Genomic DNA, 20,512 nt, shown 5'->3' with positions numbered 1-20,512 from the left:
GTCTCTTCAAATAACAATTAAAAAAAATTAGCTAGTCATGGTGGTACCTGGTGGCACTTGGGGTCTAAGCTACTAGGGAGGCTGAGGCAGGAGGAGCGCTTGAGCCTGGGAATTTGAGGCTGCAGTGAGCTGAAATGGTACCACTGCATTCAAGTCTGGGTGACAGAATGAGACCCTGTCTCAAAGAAAAAGGAGCAAGATGAGCAGAGAATGGGAATGATGAAATGACCCAGATTTGGGGATTGGAGTGCAGATGGAAGATTAAGGAATTGAAGGATCGTAGGATGCTATATTCCAATCTCCAAAGAGGAAGAGAAAAACATATTTACTATTGATTAAGTGGATCATCATAAAGGTCTTCATTCTTGTGGTCTTCATGTTGAGTAGGTTGAGGAGCGACGGATTGGTCTTGCTGTCTCAGGGGTGGCAGAGATGGAAGAAAATCCACACATAAATGGACCCGTGCAGCTCAAACCTGGGTTGTTCAGGGTCAGCTGTAATTCAATATAAACATTAATCAATATAAAAATATTTTAGGTTGGGTGTGGTGGCTCATTCTGTAATCCCAGTGTTTTGGGAGGTTGAAGTGGGACTATTTCTTGAGACCAGCCTCGGTAATACAGTGGGACCCCATCTCTACAAAAATTTAAAAAATTAGGTGGGCATGGTGGCATGTGCCTGTAGTCCTAAGGCTGGAGAATTATTCAAGGCTGCAGTAAGATGTGATTCCACCACTGCACTTCAGCCTGGGCAACAGAATGAGACCCCATCTCTTAAAAAAAAAGTTTAAGAAAAGTTTTATTTTTGAAGATCATTTTTGAACTGTTTTATTAGTCCACCAATACAATAAAACCAATTATTTTGTCAATTAATGTATATTTTAAAAGTTCCATCATTTCCATTATTTATTAGCATCTTCTTTCATTGTTAAAGTGTCCTGGTTTGAATGAGAAATTTATGGTCATTCTGTCTTTAAAAGTCAGATAATTACAATGTTATTCAACCTATCCCAGATTATAGAAAAAAATAAGTATTTCCCCAATTCACTTTATGCAGCCAGCATATCTTGAATACCAATATAGGATAATACAATATGATCAAGAAAGTATTATTCTAGGAGTATGAATTTGGTTTCATATCAGAAAATCCAGCCACTTAGTCCATTATATAAAAATTATAAAAGATGAGTGACATATGATTATATCAAGTCTCTGAAAGCCATCTGATGAAGTTCTATTCCTAATAAAGTACTATTCCTAATAAAACTCTTAAGGAGGAGGAGAAGGAAATTACTTAAACGTAATAAAGACTGTTTGTGAAAAAACTAGCAAACTTCATTATAAATGATGAACTATTAAAACAATTACATAAGAATCTAGATAGGAAAGCCTGTGATCAGTTTTTTAATTTATCATTACCTTTTGTGTTCTAACAAATGCAACAAGACAAGAAGTTGTGTTTTTGATATATTTACTGGAAAATAAAAAATAAAAGCATCTTTTTTGTTGTTGTTGCTGACATGATTGTGCACACACCACCAAACATAAGACTAAATTAAAAAAGCCACTCTAGTAGAATTAGTAAAATATTTGGGAAAATGGCTGGATGCAAGATAAATATATGAACTGAAATCTTCTATTTTACCAGTAAGCACTAAGAAATGAAGATATGTGTTCCCTTAAATGATATGATAAAACTCTAAAAATAAACATGATATATAAAGTTCTTGCAATTCAGAATAGAATAGCAACTTAGTGTTCAAAAATTACATAAAATGACTATCTAGCTTTATATTGTCAAATGCCCTATTCAAGAAAAGTATGAAAAATAAGAATGCTATAAAGTCACTGTAATTAAGATAGTATTGGCCTAGCAGTACACAAACATTAGAACAGATAGATTCAAATATAGATACTTCAGAATAGATAAATCAGAATACAGATAATATTTGAAACATATTATAGTCCAATTCAGTGGAAAAATCATGAGTTAAATTATTCTGACATGGGTAGCTCTCTATCTGGTTAAAATACAACAGGACTCTTCATAAATGATATAAAGTTAATTCCCTGATGGATGAAAAACAAATTTAACAAATTACCGTTTCACAGGAAAATCCAGAAAAACATACATATACAAGCTAAAGCTTAGGAAACCTTTTTAAGGATGGAAACCCCAGAAACTATATAAGAAAAGGAATCAATATCAGATATATGCAGTCAGAACCCATTGTGTGGCAGCAGTAATGTTTAATCAATGGACATCAGCTATGTCTGGAAAAAGTATTTGTAAAATATACTGCAGGAAAAGTACTATTAACGATAATTTACAAAGAGCTCTTATAAATCGACAGGAAAAAATATAAGCTATACTAAAGCAAAATGGAAAAAGGGAATAAATAGATGATTCACAGAGTTAATATGATGGTGTGTGTGTGTGTGTGTGTGTGTGTGTGTGTGTGTGTGTTTGTGTACACCATACGTAGTCTGATGAAGGAGCACAGAGAAAAATGCAAATGGTTAGAAGACCCTCTAGGAAAAGAGGTGAGTGAGGAGCTGATGTGAATAGAAAGTAAAAAAATATATATATATGATGACACTCTTCTTGCAGGACTGTTGGAGGAGATGGGCATGTAAACAATGAGATTGCTTTATAAGTGCCACAGAAGAGGAATACCGGAAGCTGTGTTGGAGGAGGGAGGAAAAGACTGTGCATTGGAGTGGAGAAGACCCTGGGCAAGAAGGTGTTTTCTTCACTTTTGGCCTTCCGAGATAATTTCTTGCATCTAGGGACATGGTGACTTTTATGAGATTAGCATAGTTTTGTGATCAAGCATGATAAGAATTTAAAAGTTATTTTTGAGACCCTTGGAAAAAGGCGCTTTGCAAAGACACGTCACGTGACTGTGATGATTGCTTATTTAAACCCATGGTCATGTGTTTAATCTGAATGTGACTCCTCTCCGGGAGAATGAGAAAGATCTATTTTAGGACTGCTGATGTATAAGAAGGACCTCTCTGAGGTTCCATTTTGTTGGAGATGTAAACATGGTGGCACACAGAATCTGTGGTTGTTGCTGCACTAGTTAGGGCCACGAGATGTTTCTCGAGGGCTGTCCTGTGACATGTGCTTTGGGGAGATGTATTAAAACAACAGCCAACCCTCTTGAGACATATTCTCAAGGTATGGGTATGGAGGGTATGGAGGGCTGCAGGTGCCCAGTAGTAACTGTAGAAGGGAAATAGACTTTGCCAGCATAGGGGATATTGTTTCTCCTGTAGGATCCAGGACAGGGTCCCTCCTCCTTGAAATAACTGCATTTATTGCCCCACGCGGTGGTTCTCTGCTCCTCTCCATACTCCATGCATCCCTGGCTTCCATGTCTTCACTTTTGTTTCTTTGATGTGCTGCAGATGGTGGTGTTTGTTAACTCCGTCTGCTTTCCTGGTCTCACTGGGGACTTGGTGATTCACTATGTTGCGGGAAGAGGAAGGAGATGGGGAAAGGAGAAGGTGGGGAAAAGAAGGATGTGACATTTCTGTCATAGAGAAAACAAGTTTCTAAGGTGCCTTTCAAAATAAAGTCCTGCTGGAAAGTTAACATCTATAATATTCCTATCTGTGAGTAATTTGGTGTCTGTAGGGTGGAGTCTGAATTCCAAGAATTGAGTTCCCATCTGTTAAGCCAAGAAGTAATTTGAATCTTAAATTTAGGGCAGTCCTCTGTGTCGATGTTGGATGCAGATGCACATACCAAGTACTTCATTTCCTGTAAACTAGTTAATACATTGGCTGTGGTGATGACTATGGGAACACTGGGGATTTTTTTCCCCCCAAAATTGATTGTCTTATGCAGGAATTTGGAGGTGACAGTAATAGCAGGATTACCACAAACCTTGCAAACATAAGGATTATCAAGACAATTTCATCTGTCTCTCTAGTGGAGAATTTTAATTCAGGGCTAGTGCAGAGTCATTTTTTTCTGGAGAGAGTGAGGTGCTGAACTCCGCGATCTCATTGGTCCTTAACTGTAACTTGCTAGTGGTATCATATAGGATATGAGAGTCCTGGACAACAGAGCCCTGTGGAGTCTTGCTCTCTCATTCAGCTCTCTATCCAGAGTCGTTATGGGCTCTCATGTGGAATAATGGCAATGGCAGTTGGAGATGATTCTGTTTTTTCTTGTTGGGTCCTAGTTGGTTTTGACTTGCTCTGTAAGGCATTGAGATGCTTCTTGTTAAGTATGAAATAGAACCAAGATGACATGTCTCAAGTTTTGTGAAACTTAAACTACGTGACTAGATGTATGTCCTATATGTGTGTATGTAACTGGATGATGTCCTCCAGTCAGTTTTACTTTCTTTTCTTTCTTTTTTTGTTTTTTGAAACAGAGTCTTGCTCTGTCACTAGGTTGGAGTGCAGTGGCACGATCTCAGCTCACTGCAAACTCTGCCTCCTGGGTTCAAGTGATTCTCCTGCCTCAGCCTCCGGAGTAGCTGGGATTACAGGCATGCGCCACCATGCCGAGCTAATTTTTGTATTTTTAGTAGACACAGGGTTTCACCATGTTGGTCAGGCTGGTCTCGATTTCCTGACCTTGTGATCCACCCGCCTTGGCCTCCCAAAGTGCTAGGATTACACACATGAGCTACTGTGCCTGACCCAGTTTCACTTTCTATGTAGTTTGATATCTGTTCTTTGACTGCCGTGCTACCTGAATACATCTCTGGCATAGATTCTATCATACTATTTTGTAATAGTCCTATTTTGTATTGTCTTACTCTTAGTTCTAGATGCAAAACACTCAATAATGCTGAAAGAATAAGATCCATGCCATTAGATGCAATAGAAAAATGCAAATGAAATTGTATTTATTTGGAAATGAGAAATGACCAAACTGCAGAACACCATGACCTTTGTCTTATATCTGTTCCTGTGGGGAGAGATTTGCATCTATTGCAGAAGCTGATTTCCCAATACTTGGATTCTTACATCTGATTTATTGAGACCAAACAAACCATTTAAAAAATTATGTTTTAACCACAGGATGTAACGAAGATGTAAAGTCTAAGATATGTGTTTCTAACATAGGTACTAAGGTAGAATAGAAGGATAATATCAAGAACAACTCTAGACACTTTTCTTTATTAATTAAAGAGGATAATTTTCCAAAGAAGAAATTCTACTTGTTGATTCTTATGTATAACAAGTATAATGCACTTTATATTATATACCTATTATATATTATATATTATGTAGTATGATATATATTATTTCAGTATCTTACACATATATAGGATCTGTAAATTATATTTATTTTTTGGCCTCACATGCAGGGAAAACTTTAAGTGTGTTTTAGATTTATTTTGATTTGTTGCTCAGGCTGGAGTGCAGTGGTGTGTGATTGCGGCTCACTGCACTCACTGCATCCTCTGCCTCCTGGTTCAAACAATTCTCTTGCCTCAGCTTCCTAAGTAGCTGGGATTACAGGCATGTCCCACCATACCCGGCTAATTTTTGTGTTTTTAGTAGAGATGGTGTTTCACCATGTTGGGCAGGCTGGTCTTGAACGCCTGACCTCAAATGATTCACCTGCCTTGGCCTCCCAAAGTGCCAGGATTATAGGCGTGAGCCATTGGCCAGGCTAGTCTTGAACTCCTGACCTCACATGATTCACTTGCCTTGGCCTCCCAAAGTGCTAGGATTACAGGCATGAGTCACCTTGCCTGGCCACCGATTAATACAATTTGGATGGCTTACTATTAATGTTAAAATTTTGTATGCTTTTTTAAAAAAAGATCTGGAATTCAGATTAGGAAATAATTCCCTGTTATGATGAAGGTCAACATGATTGCAGGCTCTGGCGAACAATTTGTAATATGTCATTGCTCAGAAAGTTAAAAAATATTTTTGTAGATTGTAGTGTCTGAATTTTACATCTCAGTTTGAAATATGAAATGTTACATTTATTTATTTTTTAAAAAATATATGTATTTGTTTATTTATTTGAGACAGGATCTCACTCTGTTGCGCAGGCTGGAGTGCACTGGTGTGATCACAGCTCACGGCAGCCTCAGCCTCCTGGGCTCAAGTGATCCTCCTGCCTCAGCCTCCTGGGTAGCTGGGACTACAGGTATGTGCCGCCATATCTGGTTAATTTATTTCTTATTGTTTGTAGAGATAGGGTCTCACTATCACAGGTGTTAAGGCTAATCTTGAACGCCTGGGCTTAGGACTACAGGTATGTGCCGCCATATCTGGTTAATTTATTTCTTATTGTTTGTAGAGATAGGGTCTCACTATCACAGGTGTTAAAGCTAATCTTGAACGCCTGGGCTTAGGCCATGCGATTTTCCCAAAGTGCTAGGATTACAGGTATGAGCCACTGTGCCTGGCCTACCTTTATTTTTGTAGTATAAAATAAGCAATTTTTTCTTAGACTTATTTGAGGACTTCCTTCTAACCTACCCTTTAAATACTGATGTTCTTTTGGGTTCTCTTTTTTAACGCTTTCTTTTCCTTCCCCTTTCCCTTTCTTAGATAAACAACACTGACTGAGTTCCTAATGTGTATCAGGCCAGGACCATGGTGTACAGCTGAGCAGGTTGTGCAGTACACAATTCCAGGAGTTGCCAGTAACTGCCTCTACCCCAACCACCACCCCGGCCCATCGAGATTTGATTTGTGCAGGCATCTCCGTGTATCAGGCACTATGGTAGCTACTTAAAAAAACCACTTCTACCCTCACAACAGCCTGTGAGATGAATGTCATCATTCCTATTTGATAGATGAGAAAACTGAGTTTTGAATATATTAAATAACTTCATTAAGGTTACATAATAATGAATGGGTAGTGGAGTTTGCCAAGGCCCTAAGCCTCTGCTTCCCTCTATAGCATGTGGGTTGTCTTAGCTTTTGGTAATCTCATCTATGGCCACTACCTAAATGATGGCAATTCCCAAATGACTCTCCATCCTAGATCTCTCTCTGTTGGTAGCCTATTGTCAGTTCTTCCAGTATTCCCCAGAGGCATCTCTGATTCTACAGGTCTTAATTTGAATTATCATGGTTTCCTTACTATCACTTCTCTTTTATTCTCCCTCTTAGTGGTGCCAGCAGTTGGGGCTATTCTTTTTCTCTTATCCCCCTGCATCTGATATAGTTTGGATGTGTGTCCCTGCCCAAATCTCATATTGAAATGTAATCCTCATTGTTGGAGGTGGGGCCTGGTAGGAGGTGATTGCATCATGGGGGCAAATTTCTCATGAATGGTTTAGCACTATCCCTCTTGGTACTGTCCTGGGGATAGTGAGTGAGTTCTTGTGAGATCTGGTCATTTAAAGGTGTGTAGCACCGCCCCCCCACACTCACCCCGCAACTCGCTCTCTTGCACCTACTTTGACCATGTGACAGGCCTCTCCAGAGGGCCAAGCAGATGCCAGCATCATGCTTCCTATAAAGCCTGCAGTACTGTGAGCCAATTAAATCTCTTTTCTTTGTAAGTTACCCAGTTTCAGGCATGTCTTTATAGCGATGTGAGAATGGACTAATATAACATCTAATCAGATACCAAGTTCCATCACTTCCGTTTCTGAACTCTCTCTGGCTGTTGTGACTGCATTAGCTCAGACCCTCATTTGTTTATTGTGGATGTATCAGCTCTATCTGAATTATGAAAAGCTTCACCTGGAGTCTTATGTCTAAGCCTTTGTTTTAGCTGTTTGCTCAGTCTGGTTTACCGTTCTCTACCACCCCTATTGGGCTACTTGAAGACTCAGATTTAAATCACTGATATGGTTTGGATCCGTGTCCCCAGCCAAATCTCATGTCGAAGTATGATCCCTGATGTTGGAGGTGGGGCCTGGTGGGAGGTAATTGGACCATAGGGACAGAGTTCTCATAAATGGTTTAGCACCGTCTCCTGGTGCTGTTTTTTGTGACAGTAAGTTCTTGAGAGACCTAGTTGTTTAAATATGTGTGGCATTTCCCCCACCCCTCCCCCCGCACCTTACTTCTGCTCCAGTCACATAAGACATGCATGCCTGCTTCCCCTTCACCTTCTACCATGATTGTAACCCCCTTGAGTGCTCCCCCACCATGCTTCTTATGCAGCTGCAGAACCATGAGCCAACTGAACCTCTTTTCTTTATAAATTACCCAGTTTCAGTTATTTCTTTATAACAATGTGAGAACAGATTAATGCAATCACCTTCTCAGAGAAGACTTGATTCTTTTCATCAACTCCTTTCCTTTAAATTCTTCTTCTCTGTATTCCCAATAGCACATCATGCTTAAGTCTGTCATATCACACATCATGTATCACTCACACATTGGGTACAACTATCAGTACCCTGATAATTGATTTGCTTGTCTGACTCCTTCCCTGGATTGAGAGGTCTTTGAGGACAGGGAGACCATCTCTAATATCATTATCTTCATAGCACCTAGCAGCTTGTCTGGGAGGAGATCAATAAATGCTCCAGAGAATGAATATCCATTCACACTGTAGACTCCTTAGGAAGATCTGAGAGAGTTTGTTCACATAATATTATAGCATTCATCATGTTTATTTACTCTTATTAAATTTTGACTGCAATTTTTAAAAATTTGCATAGTTGCATGGTTGAAAATAATCAGTGGTGATGTTCCTCAGTTGTGCAAAATATTTGGGATAATAGGCAGCACTATTCGTGCTTAACCTATGTTCTCATTCATATTGGCAGCAGCTTCTTCCCTTATCCTGTTAACAAGAGATTATCATTTATGAATGGTAATTTGAAAAGTGGACTCTGTATTGAACTTTGGTTGACGGCTCAGGAGATTTGCGTCAACACCAACGAATAAACCAACCTCTTAGAGGATGCTTTATCTCTCCTAGTTCCTGTCCACCAAAATGGTCACTATGCCAAGAAAATGCCTTGAAATAGATGATCTCAGAAGCTAAGCCATTGGTCAGTATGAAAGTTGGCCATCCTTTGGGATGGTTTTCACTAACATTCACCTTCCTCATGTAACTCAGATTTAGGTTTCATTCTAGCTTGGCCTGTGTCTCGTTTGGGCCAATCTCTTAAAAATCTCCCTGGACATCAGTTTCCTTATTATTTTTCTTTTTTTTTTTTTGGAGACATAGTTTCACTCTTGTTGTCCAGGCTGGAGTGCAATGGCACAATCTCGGCTCACTGCAACCTCTGCCTCCTAGGTTCAAGTGATTCTCCTGCTTCAGCCTCCCAAGAAGCTGAGATTATAGGCGCCCGGCTACTTTTTTGTATTTTTAGTAGAGAAGGGGTTTCACCATGTTGGCCAGGCTGGTCTTGAACTCCTAATCCCAGATGATCTGCCTGCCTTGACCTCCCAAAGTGTTGGGATTACAGACGTGAGCCACCATGCCCAGCCCAATTTACTTATCTTTAAAATCAGGTTATTTGCTAAAATAGCTAGGAAGACTTTTCAAGCTCAAACATCCTACTTTGGGTTCTCTTACCATCTTATTGCCCCTGTCCTTTTTCTCTTCCTCCCTAACTGGTGAGCTGGTCCTCCTGCCTGTCCTAGCATGGCACATGTAGATACACTGTGTTCTTCAGTCCTTCGCTTTGACCTAGAGGTTTTCTTCAACTTGGAGGGCCGAGAAGCAGTGTTTGCTTGTGTCGTTTGGAATGGTGCCCGTTGGCGCACACAGATCCTTTCCACAAAGGGCCTGTGAGGCCTTTCCTTTTAGGAAGCACATTCCTGACAGTGGTTGCAAAAGTAGAGAGGGGTTGCAGAGTGAACACAGATTCCTGTGTCAGAGCGACATTCCTAAATGGCAATGCTCAGCAGACTTAGGTGATTTTGATCTTAGTGAGTAGGTATGCGATGCATTATGAAGGTCACACAAATGAAATGTCCAAGGTTTTGGAGCAAGGAAGCACTTCATAATACCTCACAGCTTCTAGATTTATTTTGTTACACTTCTGTTTAATTGAGGGTATGCCCAGTTAAGTTACAAAGCACTTCAAGTGAAATCATTGTTTCATCAAGAAGTGTCTGTATTTTATGAGGTAAACTAAGATTATTCCCGATTTGATTCACAGGTATTCTAATTTCATCATTAGATGCAAAAGGACCAGTCAGATACAAGCTGTTTTTTTGATGAGATGTGCATGGGAAGTGTTTCTATAAAACAGTTGTCTGCCATGTGGGAAGGCAGGTCTGGGCTGTTAGAAGAAAGAGATTTAAAGAGCTGGGAAGGAGGGAGAAAATAAAGAAAGGTGGCCTGTGAGGATATGTACAGAGAGGTAGCAGGCGCTGAAGGCCAAGAGGTGAGCTGTCCCTGTCTGGGCAGGAGAAGGGCGCTAGGGGCAGCTACCTGCACCCGCTGCTCTGAATTCCTGCAATAGCGGTCCCCGGAGAACAAGAGACAGGTCCTGACAAGTAGTAGAGCCGGTGCAGCGCGCCCGGGTTGGGATAGGGTTAAGGCCATCACCTGCAGCTGAAGTACGACCCAGATGGGAAGTAGGAAGTGCGGCGCCTGAGCTTCCTGTATAAATAAACGCGCTGCTACCGCTGCTGCTGGCGAGCTGTGCCCCACGCTCGCGCTGCAATGTTCCCGGGCATCGCAGCTGCCAGTCAAGACTTGGAGGCAGTCGGGGACTCCGCCTCCTCCCGACCCGTAGGTCTGGGAGTGCGAGTCCTGTTGCAATCTTGCAAAGTGTAAAGCTGTCAGCCGCAGAGCACGGAGGAAAGACAGAGAGAATGAAAGAGCTCCTCCTGTCCGGTGTGCCAGCAGCCCGGACTGGCGGTGAGCTCGAGGGAGGCTACTGAGAAGCCCGGCGGCGGAGGAACGCAGGTCTCCTGCCAGGTAGGTTTAGCGAGCTTTTTAAAGGCTACAGGCGTTGCAAGACCGGAATGGTATTGCTGGACTAAGGGAAAAGGACAGGAGACTATCTGTGACACCATGATTTTTCGATTTTCTGTCTCTAGTGCTCAAACCATACAGAACTGAATTCATTCCGAATACCTTAAACACCTGTTAACTTAAAAGCAAAATGCCTTTGTTAAAGGAAAGTAGTTTCATTTCTAATAAAACAGTTTCTATAATAGAATGTATTATAGAATCCAAGATTTGATCAGACCTCTCCCTAGGTCTTAAGGGGAGACCAAATGTTGGCATAATCTCGGATTATGCATTATAGTGCTTATTTTACCAGGTAATTGCTGATTAAACAGTGAAACTCTTGATTCTACAAGAGCCATTCTCAAATTTAAGTTAAACTCGAATTGATTGTCGTTTCTACAGGGAAAAGGTATCTTTTGCTTATTCTTTCTAGAACATCTTTTGTTTTTCTCATGAGTTTCAAGGATCCTGCTGTAAGTCTACTCCTCAGGCATATATACTCTTCACATAAAGTTTTCCCAGAAATTAATTCGCTTCTCGGGGAAATGTTCTGTCTTCATGTTCCCATAACAGACTGTCAGTTTCGTATTGCTTTCTGCCACATGTATCTTATCAAAACATTAGCTCTGAGGTTCTTAACAGGACTATCTCTGCTCTTCTGATTTGGCATTTCTGGACGTTTATTTGAACATTGAGAGGTATAAATTAAATGACAATGTATGTAACATTTCTGAAGAAGCAGATTAGGGGGTGTCTGTGCCCAGAAGCAAAATAAATGAACTTTGGGATGACTCAGTTTTTAGGGTGTGGGTAAGAGGCAAAAGGAACCTAGCCAGTCCTAACTGAGTCGCTGGCTAATTAGAGTATCTGTCTGCCGCAGCTTTCACTGAAATGAGCCTCTTGGTCCCTTTCACATCTAATGCCTCTGTGAGTCCCTCCTTCCCTTAGTTTATCTTTCCTTCACAACCTGGGTCCTTTTCATGGGTAGCAGTGCCTTAAATACTTCTGAAACTATCTTGAGGGGGAGAAAAACCTATAGCAGATCCACAAAGCCACTTGTAGATAATCGTATTATGAAATCCAAGGTCATGGTTTCATACAACTCCTACTCTGCCCTTGCACACCTTTGACTGGCATTTTTATTTTATTTTCGATTTTTGTAGTGGGCATAAACTTAGAAAAGTGGGAAAGGGTAAAACCTCAGTTTCGAAACTAGTGTCTGACTAATTAATGATCTTGATGATTCAAAAAAAGTAAACATGTATAGTGAATGTGAAAAAGATGTTGAGTAGTAGAATTGGGTTGCTTGGCTTTTTATTTAAAACAAACAAAACTCAACCAAAAAAAACCCCCCAAAACCCCAAACCAATCACCCTAGATAACTTTCTCCTATACTACTGTGCTGGAAGTAGGGCTTGAGTGTGGTCAAATCCTGCCCATTTACCCAGAGTTTTACAAATATTTACAGTCATCTATGCCAAATATCTTTGTGCTGAGCCCCAAAGAACATTCTCAGCATTCAAAAGCCCCATTCTCATGAATGGTTTCAGTTCATTGGCAATTTAAAGGCATTCAGGCTTCCAAACTAGGTCAGCTTAAGACATGTCTTTTTAAAATAATCAGTTTTTGGGTCTCAGATTGTGAACCAGGTTTTCGGAGCCAAACTCTACAGCAGAGAGAAAAGTATGCTCTCTCTGGGAAGAAAAAGCTTATTTTCTCTACCTGGTGTGACCATTTAACTTCCTGAAAAACATCTTTCTCTTCAGTAGTATGAATATTTTTCATCTGAGGAGGTGCACTTAAAATTTCCTTCTTGAAAAGTCATTTCAATATTTTAGACATTTAGAAACATTTATATGTTTGTCAGAATCCTTTCTCTGAAGTATTTCTGCTAATCCTGGCTTCTTTGTTTCCCCTGGCCTTGACTATGACATTACTTTCTTGGTGAGTGAAGTTCTTAGTGTTTGAAATCTCCAGTTTGAAATAGAGGTCAGGAATCATGCTGAACCCAGATGTTAGTGAAGAAACAAAGTCCGAGCAGTTTTGGGACTAAGCCTACTTTGTGCAACTGATTATTTTGGGTGTGGGAAAAGGGCCAAGCTGCCAGACAAGTCATGCTTTTCACTTGGGCTTTGGGGAATAGGTATCTGTGGCCATTGCCCCTAAGTACTGAAACATTTCTTTCAGAGGTGCCTACCTTAATTTATAGAAGCTCCTTGCCTACAACAAATGGTCAATATTTTCAGCTTGCAAATTTCTGGAAGTGAATATGGATGAGAACCAGGCCTTTAATATTTTCTCTCCTCCACGTACAATCAGAAAAATTATCCACTCTACTACTGAGTGACTGTGATTTGCTAGGTGCTGTGTTAGAGGCTGGGATATAAAGATGGCTAAGATGTGGTCTGTGTCCTGAACAAATTCTTATAAGCTCAGAAGTGACTTGGGTCTAGAGTGGTAGTTCTTAATTCACGTTGCTTTGCCAGATTATAAAAAGTACTTTGATGTTTGTCACCTCAATCATCTTAATTTTCTTGGTAGTATTACCTTGACCCTTTGACCATTAAGCAGCCAAAGAGGTATATGACACCTAAGTTAATTTATATAAATATTTTAATTCATATTTTTTACCTTTAGGTGTATGTGGGAGGTCTTGGACTAAAGTTTTAGTTTTATTAACTTTGGCATTTGCTATTTACCTAGTTGGTGAGTACTTTGGAACCTAATGCATCATACCATAATGGTTATTAAAAAATGGATAACTATGTATTAAATGAGAAAATGACCAATGCTTCTGCAACATGGAATGAGGAGCTTCTCATCTATGATCTGATCTCTTTCTTGAATACAAAACACAACAATCTAAGTGAAATACACTTTTCTTATTCATAGCTGGAGATACTTCTGATCACAAGGCTTATAGTATTTATTAAGAGCATACTTGGAAAGCCACGTCCCATTGTTTTTTAAATCTTCTGAAGTCACGAGTTTGAGTCCCAGCCCTTCATCAACTTGTTCTTTGTTTTTCTTGGGAAGATAGAACAAGACAATTCATTTCTCTCTGTTGGACTTGTGGCTGAAACCTTAAACCCACACATTCTCCTGCATATGATTATATGAAATCCTCTGTTGAAAACCTCCTCAACTAGTTGACTCTTAATAAGTAGGAGCTGGGTGTAATCACCTTTACGTCCTTTACATCCCTAGCACCTAACTTTGTGTGTTGACTTTGTTTCCTTCATGATAAATTCCTGTTATAGGAAATTAATTGGCAAGGACATACAAAAATCTACACCTGCACTTTGCTCAGGTGGGATGAAGATTCCTCTTCCAAACTGGTTTCCAATTTGTTTTTAAGTAAAATTTCTATATGAAACTTTTAACTTTCACAGGAGGGGGTAATATTGGCACATGCTTTTATTCATTTGAAAAAAATTTTTGATTTAGATATTCTTGCTTTAGTGGCTCCGGTTTTCTGGTAATGTCCTGACCCAAGAAATCAGCCTGGGTCTTGCTCTGTAAGGCTCTTTGAAATACCACTTCTCCTTGATCGGTTAATTACATCATTGTCTGACCTGCCTTTAAGTGGCATTCCTTCCTGCTTCTGAGCTTTGTTGTTATGCCAGGCAGAAGGAAGAGAATTATTTAGCAGGGCTGTGTGAATAATTGTGGGAGGCAGGGAACCACTGATTAAAGTAGGAGTGGGCAAGGCACAGTGGTGATATTGAAGAGGTAGCTACCATGATGAATGCAAAATTGCCATGCCAAAAATATCATTGAGCTATTATTCTCATATTCACTCCTACCTTCTTTGATAAGTTTATATTGTTTGGAAAACTGGATTTGGATTTCTGCCTCTTGGGCCTTACCCTGTAGTGTATGAGAACATGGAAAGAAGGTAAGAAGAAATGTGCTTTTAAGAAAAAGGAGCCAGGTGCGGTGGCTCACGCCTGTAATCCCAGCACTTTGGGAGGCCGAGGCAGGCGGATCACGAGGTCAGTAGATCGAGACCATCCTGGCTAACACAGTGAAACCGCATCTCTATTAAAAAAAGAAATACAAAAAGATAGCCAGGTGTGGTGGCAGGTGCCTGTGGTCTCAGCTACTCGGGAGGCTGAGGCAGGAGAATGGCGTGAACCCAGGAGGCAGAGCTTGCAGCGAGCTGAGATAGCACCACTGCACTGCAGCTCTGGGCGACAGAGCGAGACTCCGTCTCAAAAAAAAAAAAACAAAACAAAAACAAAAACTAGATGTGCCAGATGATCTGTCCTCTGGAGTTTAGCTTATCACAACGTCATGTACATTGTTGGCCATGCTTGGATGTCAGCACCAATGTATATTTTGTGGGAAAAAATATTAGATCTCACTAAATTAGTTGTAACAGACTTCATTCATAACCTAATTTCAAGAAGCAAAGACACTGTTCAGAAAACAGTTCTTGCTAATACTTTAAGATGCTTCTCTTTCCTGATGAAGTACCTACTTTTTTTTTAACCTACAAAATGGTTAATAGGGCTATATTTGCATGTCAGTTCCATTTTGAGAAGGTAATAGCCACCAAGTTATAAAGTTGTGATCTCATTGCCATCCTAGAAACTGTTGAGATGACGATGTTAAAAGTAAGGAATTGTAGACTAAAGTGGTTTTTGAGCACTTTCAACCTTGAAACAGTGGAGAGAAATCAGAAGTCCTCTTCCCTACTACAGGAGGCACAGCGATACAATACTGCCACTTCACAGAGCCTGAATAGGTGAATATTTACTTTCTTACGTCTAAGACCTAAATATTTCCTGGGTTTGCTTATGCTAGAGGATATTTTCTAATCTATTTTATTTTTTCAAATAATGACAACTTATCTCATGTGTGATACCATGTATGTACTCATTGGGTTTCAACATTATTGTTTTAAAAAGGGCGGATCATGAGGTCAGGAGATCGAGACCATCCTGGCTAACACGATGAAAACCCGTCTCTACTAAAAAATACAAAAAATTAGCTGGGCATGGTGGCAGGCGCCTGTAGTCCCAGCTACTCAGGAGGCTGAGGCAGGAGAATGGTGTGAAACCAGGAGGCGGAGCTTGCAGTGAGCCAAGATCACACCACTGTACTCCAGCTTGGAGACAGAGTGAGACTCCATCTCAAAAAAAAAGAGTAATTAATAGATATACAATATATTTGAGTAATTGCAGTTCCCTGACTACAGGAGGGGAAGCCTATGTTTCCATTTGTTCAGGTCCTCTCAGGGCATACATTAGAACTGTTTTTCTGATTGAAAGGATGTACGCTGGTTCATCTTGTCCTTGAATGACCAGATAGATGGTTGGTGATACAAGCAGAGAGTAGAGCTACAACACTGGCCACAAAGGAGGTCTACCATAAGCCCTCACTTCCTTCATTGCTTTTGCTACTGCTACCAGCTAGCAGGTCACCCTGCCATTGTATTTAGATTGTATTTAGGGTAGAACTTCAGCTAATGGCTGATAATGGTCAGCACTTTACTAGACTCAATTAGTACCATTGGGTTCACTAATAGTTTCTGTTAGGAAAAGGAACCAGTAGCTAACTAAACCACTCGTTTGGGCAGAAGTACCAAGATCAACATAATGCTGATTTTCAGATTGTGTTGAGTGGAAACTGGTTGCCTGGTGTGTTCTTAGCTGGTATGAGGAGAACTTTCCTAACAAGGCAAGGATGGGGCCTTTAGATTGCTGCTCTTTTTTTCTGCTTTATTAGAATATTAGCTTCCCGAGAATATGTCTCCATTTTACAAGGCAACACTTCAGCCTTTCTTCATCACCACCCACCCTTCTTGAAAACGTTCCCCTTTGCTACCTCACTTTCATATTTATGCATTCATATCTGTTATTCTAGCTACTTCACAGCGATGACTCCAAGTCTTGCAAAGGCATATAAGCACGTTGAGAGTATTCATATGTCTCCTCTTCTGTTTTGTCCCCTGTACTTGAGTAACTCTTAGAATTTCATAGCATAGCTTGGAATTAAGACCTCAGTGCAGATCAACTGGATTTTCATTTACATTAATATCCTGTGACATCAGTAATATCCAGTTGATTCATTTTAGTAGCTTTCTATTTCTCTTAGTCTCCTTAGTTGTGCTTTAGCAGTTTCTCCAAATGTTAAAGCTTCTGCATAATAATGTAAAAATTCCAAAATAATTAGGGATAAGTGTCCTAATAATAATTAGGGTGAGTATCCTAATAAAACATTATCCCTTCCAATTACACTATCTTTTTGTGTAAGGGAATAACTGTTGATTTTGGATAATCAAACAGACATAAACTACATTGGTTAAAAATACTTTGAATGGCTGGGCACGGTGGCTTACACCTGTAATTCCAGCACTTTGGGAGGTTGAGGTGGGCGGATCATGAGGTCAGGAGTTCAAGACCAGCTTGGTAAATATGGTGAAATTTCGTCTCTACTAAAAATACAAAAATTAGCCTGGCATGGTGGCGGATACCTGAAATCCCATCTACTTGGAAGGCTGAGGCAGGAGAATCGGTTGAACCCGGGAGGCGGAGGTTGCAGTGAGCTGAGATCGTGCCACTGCACTCTGGCGTGGACGATAGAGCGAGACTCCATCCCCTCCCCCCCCCCCCCCCCCCCGCCAAAAAAAAAAAAAAGGCTTTGAATGTTGGCTCTCCCATCATTTGCATTTTTGTAGCAGATTGCTTTTTCATGCCACCAGCAGAATATGAAAATTCCTTATGCATCCTGTGCTGAAGTATTCCTTTCTTTGGCAATTCTAATGAAAACACATGAGGGAAAAGGTGACTTTCTATTCTTTCCTATCAGATAGTACTTGCTTCTCATATAATGAACACTTTATAATGCAAGAGAAACATAGAGCACGTAGAAGTGCTGATTCTCCTTTCCTGGTAATTTAGTGCAAACTCAGACGTTTTAGAATGGCTTTCCTTCCTTACATGGCCCAACCAATTTGCCTTGTTCTATGATTTGGAATATGTAAGCAAGTGATACCTGCTACCAACCTTAGAATGCGTAAACTTGAAAGGCAGCTGTCAGATTTCTTTTCTTTCCAAGGTGCTCCTTGCATTCTCTGCCAAAATTCTTTTCACAAGGGGTTCTTGACACTCAGTGTGAGGCACAGTCACATCTATAATCACTGTAAAAGTAATTATAATTGTTAGCTTTTAAAATCAAGTGGTAGGGTGGATAATTCAAGTCACTTTCTTATTTTTGATAGAAATGTGAGGTATGAGGCAGTAAGAGTGAGTTAGCCTCTCTCTGGAGTGAAGACTTTTCTTGAAACCTGGAGGGGAGTGGATGTGAATTACCTGTGCCCCTGTGAAGTTGTGGCCTGATGGGAGGGACAGGAGGAGCTGGGAGTGTGTTATCAAATGTCCTGAGCTTCCTGAGGCTCTACTATTGGGGGTTTCATGCTGTGAAGACAATATGACACAAAGGAAGAAATGCAAGGAAACCTTGGAGCCATTCACAGGCATCTCAGGTGTGAGGAAATTCATTAGAGATTTTCAGGATTCTCCTGTTTACTGCTTGAAGAGCTCATTTTGCAATGACAATGGTGAAAGGATTTCTTGTTTGATATTCTTTTTTTTTTTTTTTTTTTAAATGAAGTGCTCACTGCATTTCATTCATGTTTTCAACATTCATTGTTGGTTTTGCCCAAAGTGAAAAACGAAAGGGTTGGTTTTTAATCTGTGCATGGTGCAGGTTTAGGCTTCTGTGATGGTGGCTGGGGGGCTGCTGAGTGGGGAAGGTCAAGGGGACTGGCTCTAGACACCCACTATTGGGTGCTGGCACTTGTCTACCTGAATCTCTTTTATACAGTGGTGGTTTGACTACGATTTTTGTTTTTTCTGAAAGTTCATTGCTTGAAAAATGTCTGAGAGCCATTGCCTTAGGGAATTGGTGTTATTCCTCTAAATCACTCTTTGAAGAAGCATTTTGAATTGTTCACATCTCAAAGAGATGAAATATGTAACTTTTTTCCTCTATGTCACTGAGTCACAAGTCCTGCCTGTTTGGAATGCTTGGAATTTTTAAAAAAACAAAATGCATCTCTGCTATGTAAAGGTTTTTCTATTACAAAAATATTTTTACATTATATGTATATTTTATAACTTTGACTTCATAGCCTATAGGCATGTAACTCCTTAGTTTTAAGGAGTAAAAACTTACTTACTGTTTATAGTAGAGACAGTTATGTTTCACATGGTCTTGATTACCACAACTTTTAGTTCTGCCTTCAAAAGAAGACTATTTCTAAGAAATATCTAATTATAGGTATTCAATTATGGATAATAATTGAGATATTATTAGAGGAATCCAATATGTCTTTCAAGAGTATCCAATTAATTTCTAAGAGGTATTCAATTATGTCTTTGTTTTTCAAGAGTACATTAAAACTTTGGCCTGTTTAATGTTTCCTTCTGAAAAAATATATAGAGAGAGTAAGACTGAGAAATACTTGGATTTCTTGAAGAGTACCTAGATCTCTCGCTAGATCAGAACATCAGGATTGACTATTCACACCAGATACAAATGGCTAAGTGTATTTGACATTTGGAGTGTGGAGTGGTTCTGTCCTGTGTCATTACCCCTTTTCCCCTACTCAGGAAGCATTTACTACCACGTTTATTCTTGTTGTTTTACTTGGGATTTCTTTTGAAAGAAAGATAATTCAGAATAGGTTGCATAAGCAGTGAAGCAGTGTTGAGAATGTAGAGATGAGAAGACAGCAGTTGGGGAAGTCGGTGAGACTGTGTGCCATGAGCCGGGGAGTATTGGAGTATTGGAGACACAAGCTAATGATAGTTGTTTTTGTTTTTGTTTTTGTTTTTTTTTTGAGACGGAGTCTGGCTCTGTCGCCCAGGCTGGAGTGTGGTGGCCGGATCTCAGCTCACTGCAAGCTCCGCCTCCCAGGTTTACGCCATTCTCCTGCCTCCGCCCCCCTCCCCAAGTAGCTGGGACTACAGGCGCCCGCCTGGTCGCCCGGCTAGTTTTTTGTATTCTTTAGTAGAGACGGGGTTTCACCGTATTAGCCAGGATGGTCTCCATCTCCTGACCTTGTGATCCGCCTGTCTGGGCCTCCCAAAGTGCTGGGATTACAGGCTTGAGCCACCGCGCCCGGCCAATGATAGTTGTTTAAGCATGAACTGGGAGGAAGGAAAAGATAAAGTCATTCATTTTTATCCCTGTGTTTATCATAAAGAGAGGTTTTTTTAAAAAACTCAAAATCCTGAATTCGACGTGCAGATCTATTTGAATTTAATTTGCTCTTGGATGACAGCTCCTCAGTAGTTAATGGAATAACGCTGTGTCTTGAACTTTATCGGGCCTTTGCTGAGAAAAAACCATGCTTTCCACATGGAAACTAACCATTAGTTAGCTTCCTATTTAATTATTTTGAATCAGGTTTTCTGGTACTGAGTGCTAGGAGTAGGTGAAAAACCTTAAATGCTTCAGGTTGCTAGAGTTAGTAGTTGTTGACTTTCTGGTATGACATTAAGAAAGTGAATGTGGACAGATTGACAAGCAAATATCTCATTTATTTTTTTTTTTCCTTTCCATCTAACCGAATTTGATTTTCCCCTCCTTGTTTTAGTACTTTTGTACTTACATATTGAGACTTAAG

General features: G+C 40.1%; 1 protein-coding gene across 1 annotated transcript in view; it reads left to right on the top strand.

Annotated features, from left to right (window-relative positions):
• Positions 1–10,536: 10,536 nt before the first annotated feature.
• RNF144B (ring finger protein 144B) overlaps positions 10,537–20,512 on the top strand; it is an 87,468-nt gene continuing 77,492 nt past the window's right edge. The window contains exon 1 of the mRNA XM_023209778.3: positions 10,537–10,836. The gene's annotated coding sequence lies outside the window, so the exon portion shown is untranslated. The remainder of the gene's footprint in view (positions 10,837–20,512) is intronic.

The sequence above is a fragment of the Piliocolobus tephrosceles genome, chromosome 5 (assembly GCF_002776525.5).
Source record: "Piliocolobus tephrosceles isolate RC106 chromosome 5, ASM277652v3, whole genome shotgun sequence".
Lineage (NCBI taxonomy): Eukaryota > Metazoa > Chordata > Mammalia > Primates > Cercopithecidae > Piliocolobus > Piliocolobus tephrosceles.
Note: the sequence above shows the minus strand (reverse complement) of the source record. Positions and strands in the feature narration are given on the sequence as shown.